We start from the raw sequence: 6,000 nt of genomic DNA on the forward strand, positions 1-6,000 counted from the left end.
TATCTTCTCTAATATCCCCAAATAAGAACTGGGGGTTTTAAAGTGAAAGAAATTATAACAGTGTGAATGTTGATTTACATTTTCCCTTAGACAAGGAGAAACTTTAGAGTTAGCAGTCTGAGTTTAATAAACTCTGAGTATACTAAACAATCAGTTGAGCTGTGGTCTTAATTCATTAACTATTTCAGGGATTAAAAATTTAGACACTAAAAGGTTTAGTTTATTTTTTGTCCTTTCATTCACTGGAAATATTTATTCTGCTTTTTAACTTCAGCAAAACTGAGAACTAAGCTTACACAATTAGGCCAGCTGCTTTACTTGACTGTGCACAGTGATGCTAAGTTTACCGTGATTCTAAAAAAGCGACTTACTTGTATAGACCTGTTTTTTTATTGATTATCTGGGCTATAACTTTTCTTTTTCTGGATGTACACATACTTGTAGTGTATATAAATATGTGAATGTATGTGCATGTGAATCCATATTGTTAATTTTATAATGATTGGAGTTGACGTGATATATTCTTTAGTCTGTACACTGTATCGTTTAAATGCAACTCATATAATTTACACTGTATGGCAAAACTCAATGTATTTGCAACACAAAGTGTGAAAATTAAATATGTTACTACTGTATAAATATTTTTACATCTATAAACTATAAACTCAATAGAAAAATACACTAACCCAAATTGTTTCTCTAGCCAACAATATCATCCTGATGCTTTCTGAAGAAAAAACCCACAAGAGACACCCTAGAAGCAACTGTCAGATTTCTCTGAATCACACAGTTGTTTTAATGCTTTTACATGGGTCCACAGAGAAGCATGTAAAAATAACCTGAAGGCTAAAAGTAGTGTACTTTAGGGAAGGAAGGAGGATGATCCAATCCACTTGTTAGTTGTGACAAATTACTATTGCTCTAAGAACATTTTGAGTTATCTCCACCTGTGTGAGGCCTGTATTTGCTCCCCTCTCCAAACAGTGTTTAGTTACCTTTTCATAATGGCCCTCCTTACTTGTTTTTCTTTTCTTCTGACCATTTGACACATCCTTCTGTTTTACTAGGCATTCAGAATGCATTAGCATGCCTTCTAATCATAGCATATAAAAGAACAAGCAAATGTTCATGCCTCAATTCAAAGTAAAATATTAATGTCACTAAATTATTTTCAAGAGAAATATTGTGGCTATTTCTTTTTATTTCATTTATTTTCTAGAAAAAGTATTATGGCCAACACCCCTCAAATGCATAATCAATGAAGAAATCACATCAAATACGACTTTTTCTGCATACTTCCTTACCACCTGTTTATATGCTGACTTATTTAACAACTATTAACTACTTATTATCAAACTAACAACAGACATTTAAATACGTAAATAAGAATAAACATGGGGGTATTATCTGTTGCACTGGTTCATTCTTTAAACTTATGTCATTCACATGTATACCATTGATTTAGATGGGTAAATACCCATTTAAATGACAAACAAAACCAGTAATTAATTCTATAAACTTATTTGGGACATAATTTATTTGTAAGACTGTATGAAATACTGTTTCATTACATCATACAGTGCATTTAAGTCGAAGGGATTAGCATCCAATGCCACATTCACTTTGCAAGATTCAAAAATGACTGAGATTTGGAACACAAACACCTCAGAATCTGATTTAAGCAAGAGCAGAATGTTAGGCAAGATTTTGAAATCTTCTGAACACTATTCCTTTATGAACTGCCTCGAGACGAGAAATACATTGATATGAAATGGAGTGATACAAAGGCATACCTTATACATTTTATCTTCAGGAGTTTTGGAACAGAAATTTTGGAAAATTTTTATTAAAAAAAATAAAGAAGTACTTTATTTCAAAATATATCAAATGCCTTTGTGAAAAAAAGTGAGGTAAGCCTGTTCTAATCAAGTATAAAATATAGAGACCCACTGCCCCTGTATTACTTTTTATTCTTCCTACTGCAGTAAAGGTCATTATACTGCATATCATACACAGAAATAACACTGAACTGCCAACAGCACTAAGTAACACAATACTCTGTTATTCAAAACACAGTAGTAAGAGAAGCCCTGAAAGGCATTAAGTGATTGATTTTGCACTAATACAGCATATTTACACACACTCTTTCCTCTCCCCTACTCTCACTCATATCAAGTCATGGATATGGGGGAAAATTACCCTATTCTCCAAGATGCATCAGTACCAAGAAGTCTTGAGTTAATCTATAGTGTTGTATTAAAAATAAGTACAATATAAAACAAATCTTATAAATAATGTCCCCGTTACCTCTAAAGGCACTACAGATAACGTCTCTATCTCAGAGCTCCATAGATCTGTGAGTAATACCATGGAAGCCGACTAACACTTGTTCACTGGCCACATGGTATATGCCAGTCACAGAGACAGCCTACATCAGGTTTATCAGTTTTACCTTCTACACTGTAAGGGTGTATCTTTCAGAATGACTGTAATGTTCCTAAAAAACAGACACACATCACAATTTTTATAATTATGATCATTTGTTACTCCGTCTATTCTTTGTTTTTTTGTAAAGTGAATGAAAGTAAAGCTTGGCAAGCATGACAGATTATCAAGAATAACAGAACGGCCCTGACAATTGATTATCAGGAGACAGAGCAAATACTCACTGACAATCTCGTGTTGTTTCAATTTCTTGCAGCATATTTTTTTTTTTCCGGCTTTATTATAAACCACATTTGTAAAAATTTTCAGTTGTTGTGAAAACTACGTGTGAATCTATGAAAGCTCTTTCTGAAGAACAAACGTAGGTGTAAGGATCATACAGAATGGAATTCCAAGTTACTTACTTAAAATTAGATTGCACAATCTGTATTTGTGTTGGTGAGCAGCTACTTACCAAAGCAGTCCTACAGGCTAAACTCAACAAATTGATATTTCCTCATGCATTTCCTCCTGTACTGATAGGTGCATACTTTGTCTCTTGAGCAAATAGTTCACGTAAAATTTTCTTAAAATTTTATTATAAAAGTATAGATGTCCAACACTGAAATGACTGGTTTCAACATATGCTATCCTATTTACCTCAGAATTTCCTTCTTCATAAACCAGGAAAGAAATATTATTCACTGTTAGGCTTCACATACAATTTCAGTTGCTACCAAATTAGGAATTCTAAATGCTCGATTCCTAGTAGGTTACCAGAATCATTAACCTCTTTAACCATTAAGAACAATAGACCTTTGCATTGCTAGCTGATCTAATACTAACAAATGAATACTTTAATCTCAATTATTTACAGGTAAATCACTGTTCATCTGTAAAATCTGCTGACTGAATCTGTTAAAAGTCATTGCAGAGCTTAATTAGCTGATCAGTTGATTATTTGCTTATGCTATTCTTAAATTCTTAAGTTTAACATATGGGAAATATTTTTGTTGGTTTGCATGTGAGTACAACTCAATTTTTGAAAATAATTGCCAAGAACTCAGAGATCAAACTTTGATCATATTTTACTTGGTGATTGTCTTGCCAAATCTGCCTGGAATCGAACTTAAATGGTACTTTGCAAGCCATGTAGGTATTGCTGATATATTCTCTCACTGCAAAAGATTTGCTTCCTATAGGATGAAAAGTGAGTGCCCAAGGAACAAGCATCAGTTTCAGACCTGACAAGTGAGTACAGTGTCCCACCTACCTACGAATGAGCAGTAAAACATAATATACCAGGCATCAGATGGCCACAAAGTTCTGTGTGGAAGATGTAAGGCATTCTTGCATCATACTGTGTCATCACGCCATCCTTCCTGAAGGTGTACTAAGGGCACAAGATAAATGAACAATCCTTGAAGAGACATTATTTCCTTCCATGAGCAAGTGGAGAAGTTGGAGGAAATTGGGTCGGAAGTAAACATTATCGTCACTTTCCTCCCTTCTGTGTCAGCAGAGATCTGACTGGACATGAGTGAGGGAATATTCATCTGGCAAAGGGTTGACAGCTTACTCCTCGCTTGTGCAATGCTACAGCTCAGGGGAAATGTGATTCAGAGGACCGTCTCTGAGTCATCATTTCTTTTTGAGCTCCTTCCAAACCGGTAAGGCTACGTTTTGTCCCGTACTTAGGACCACAAGCGGACTCCATCTTACCCTTCATTTTGAAATGTGTCAGTGAGTTCAAGTGTATCAGCTTTGCGAGGAGCACCAACACACATATTTTCTACTGAGCACTGCTTCACTTCGCACTAAATTAAACAAGGTAAATACAGTTTATATTAACAAAAAAGCAACTACCCGCTGCTAATGACTTTAAGCAGTAAACCAGCATATTTAGAATGTTTTCTAAAAATGTCCGTATTGTCCTGCTACACAATTAAGGTAATTACATAGCTCGTATATACAGAAGCTATAACCATACATACACGGCAACATGAGACGTGAATCCCCCAGTTTAGCGAAGCCCCATCTCGCAGGGCACCAGCAGGCCCTCAGCGGGACGGCACCCCCACCCACCCCCCCTCAGGGCGGGGGTTCCTGAGGCGGGAAAGCGCCGGGGCGGCGGGGAGCGCGGCTGGACCGGCAGCTCTCGCGAGAGATGCCGACGGGGGCGTTGCCAGGGCAACAGCGGCCGTTCCCCCCTCCTTCCCACCTCCCCCCCATCGCGCGGTTTGCGCGGGAAGGGCCGCGAGGAAGGGCTTCGTCACCTTACCAGCTCAAGGGGCGAGTTCAGTTGGTGGCTGTGGGATCCACCCGACAGAAGGCCACGTCCTCTGCGCTCGCCAGCACGGACGTGGCAACCCGCAGCGAGCACCCACGAACTCGCGCAGCCGTCCGGGCCTCAGGCTGCAGGGCGTGCCCGAGCCCTGCCCCGGTAACGGACGGCCGTGGCGAGAACAGCCGTGTGAGGGGTGACCAAGAGGATGATCTGCTCAGCCTGGTGGCAGAGCTACAAGAGGAAGTAGAAAAGTTAAGGAGCATCAGGGAGGCTGGTGGAACCAGGTTCTGCCTTCCCCGAGGCAGGAACAGGAACAGCCACCAAAAAAAAAAAAAACCAACAAGATCAAGGGGACCCTTTATGGTCCCTCACCAGGCAGAAGGCAGTAGCTTAAAGCAAAGGCTGAATGGAGGCAAGTCCACGCTCGGGGCGGCAGGCGAACCCCCTCCTTGCCCCCCTCGCCCGCCCAGGCGCCTCTACACCAGGTATGAGGCTCTGGGTGTGGAAGGCCAGTCAAGGGGTGATGTGGATGGCGGTCCATCTACACCAGAGGATTCACCAAGGTCAGAAAGGCCTGTCCCCATACCACAGCCACCTCCGTGAGGAAGAAAAGAGGGGTTATGGTTGTAGGTGACTCCCTTCTGAGGGGAACAGAGGGTCCAGTATGGGGACAGACCCTTCTCTTCAGGAAGTCTGCTGCCTCCCTGGGCCCGAGTTAAGGACATCACTAGGAACTTCCTAGACTGGCATGGCCCTCTGACTATTACCCACTACTGCTCTTCCATCTGGGTGGCGATGAAGTCATTCCACATAGTCCAAGGGAAATCAAAAGGGACTTCAGGGCCTTGAGATGGTTGGTACGGGAAGCTGGAGCACAGGAAATTTTTTCCCCTATCCTTCCAGTTGTGGGCAGCAACACTGAAAGAAATAGATAGACCCAGTCTGTTAATACACTGCTCCATGGCTGGGGTCACCGCCACAATTTTGAGTTTTTTGATAATGGAATGGTGTACATGGCACCAGTCCTGCAGGTGTCAGATGAGATTCTGCTTTCTCAAAGGGCAAAGTTTGCTCATGAGCTAGTGGGGCTGACTGACAGAGCTTTTAGGGGATAATATCAGGCTCGCCCGTGACAAACCAAGGCATGATGCTCCAAGGTTAGAGGGATGGGGGGCTCGCAAGGGCCTCTAGCCTGTTGCTCTGAGACTTGCCAAGCACACTGGAATGCACTTGGAAAGTTACAGAGATGAGCCAGGGGCTCTGTGAGATAATCAGTGCAAATACAGGAT

The 6,000-nt window shown here is 40.9% G+C and overlaps 1 protein-coding gene across 1 annotated transcript in view; it reads right to left on the reverse strand.

The window, feature by feature from the left end:
* Window positions 1–4,805, reverse strand: part of NXT2 (nuclear transport factor 2 like export factor 2) — a 67,186-nt gene extending 62,381 nt beyond the window's left edge. Inside the window, exon 1 of the mRNA XM_032996047.2 lies at window positions 4,706–4,805. The gene's annotated coding sequence lies outside the window, so the exon portion shown is untranslated. The remainder of the gene's footprint in view (window positions 1–4,705) is intronic.
* Between the last annotated feature and the right edge of the window lie 1,195 nt (window positions 4,806–6,000).

The sequence above is a fragment of the Tyto alba genome, unplaced genomic scaffold (genome assembly GCF_018691265.1).
Source record: "Tyto alba isolate M040663 unplaced genomic scaffold, T.alba_DEE_v4.0 Super-Scaffold_5, whole genome shotgun sequence".
In the NCBI taxonomy this organism is placed as follows: Eukaryota; Metazoa; Chordata; class Aves; order Strigiformes; family Tytonidae; genus Tyto; species Tyto alba.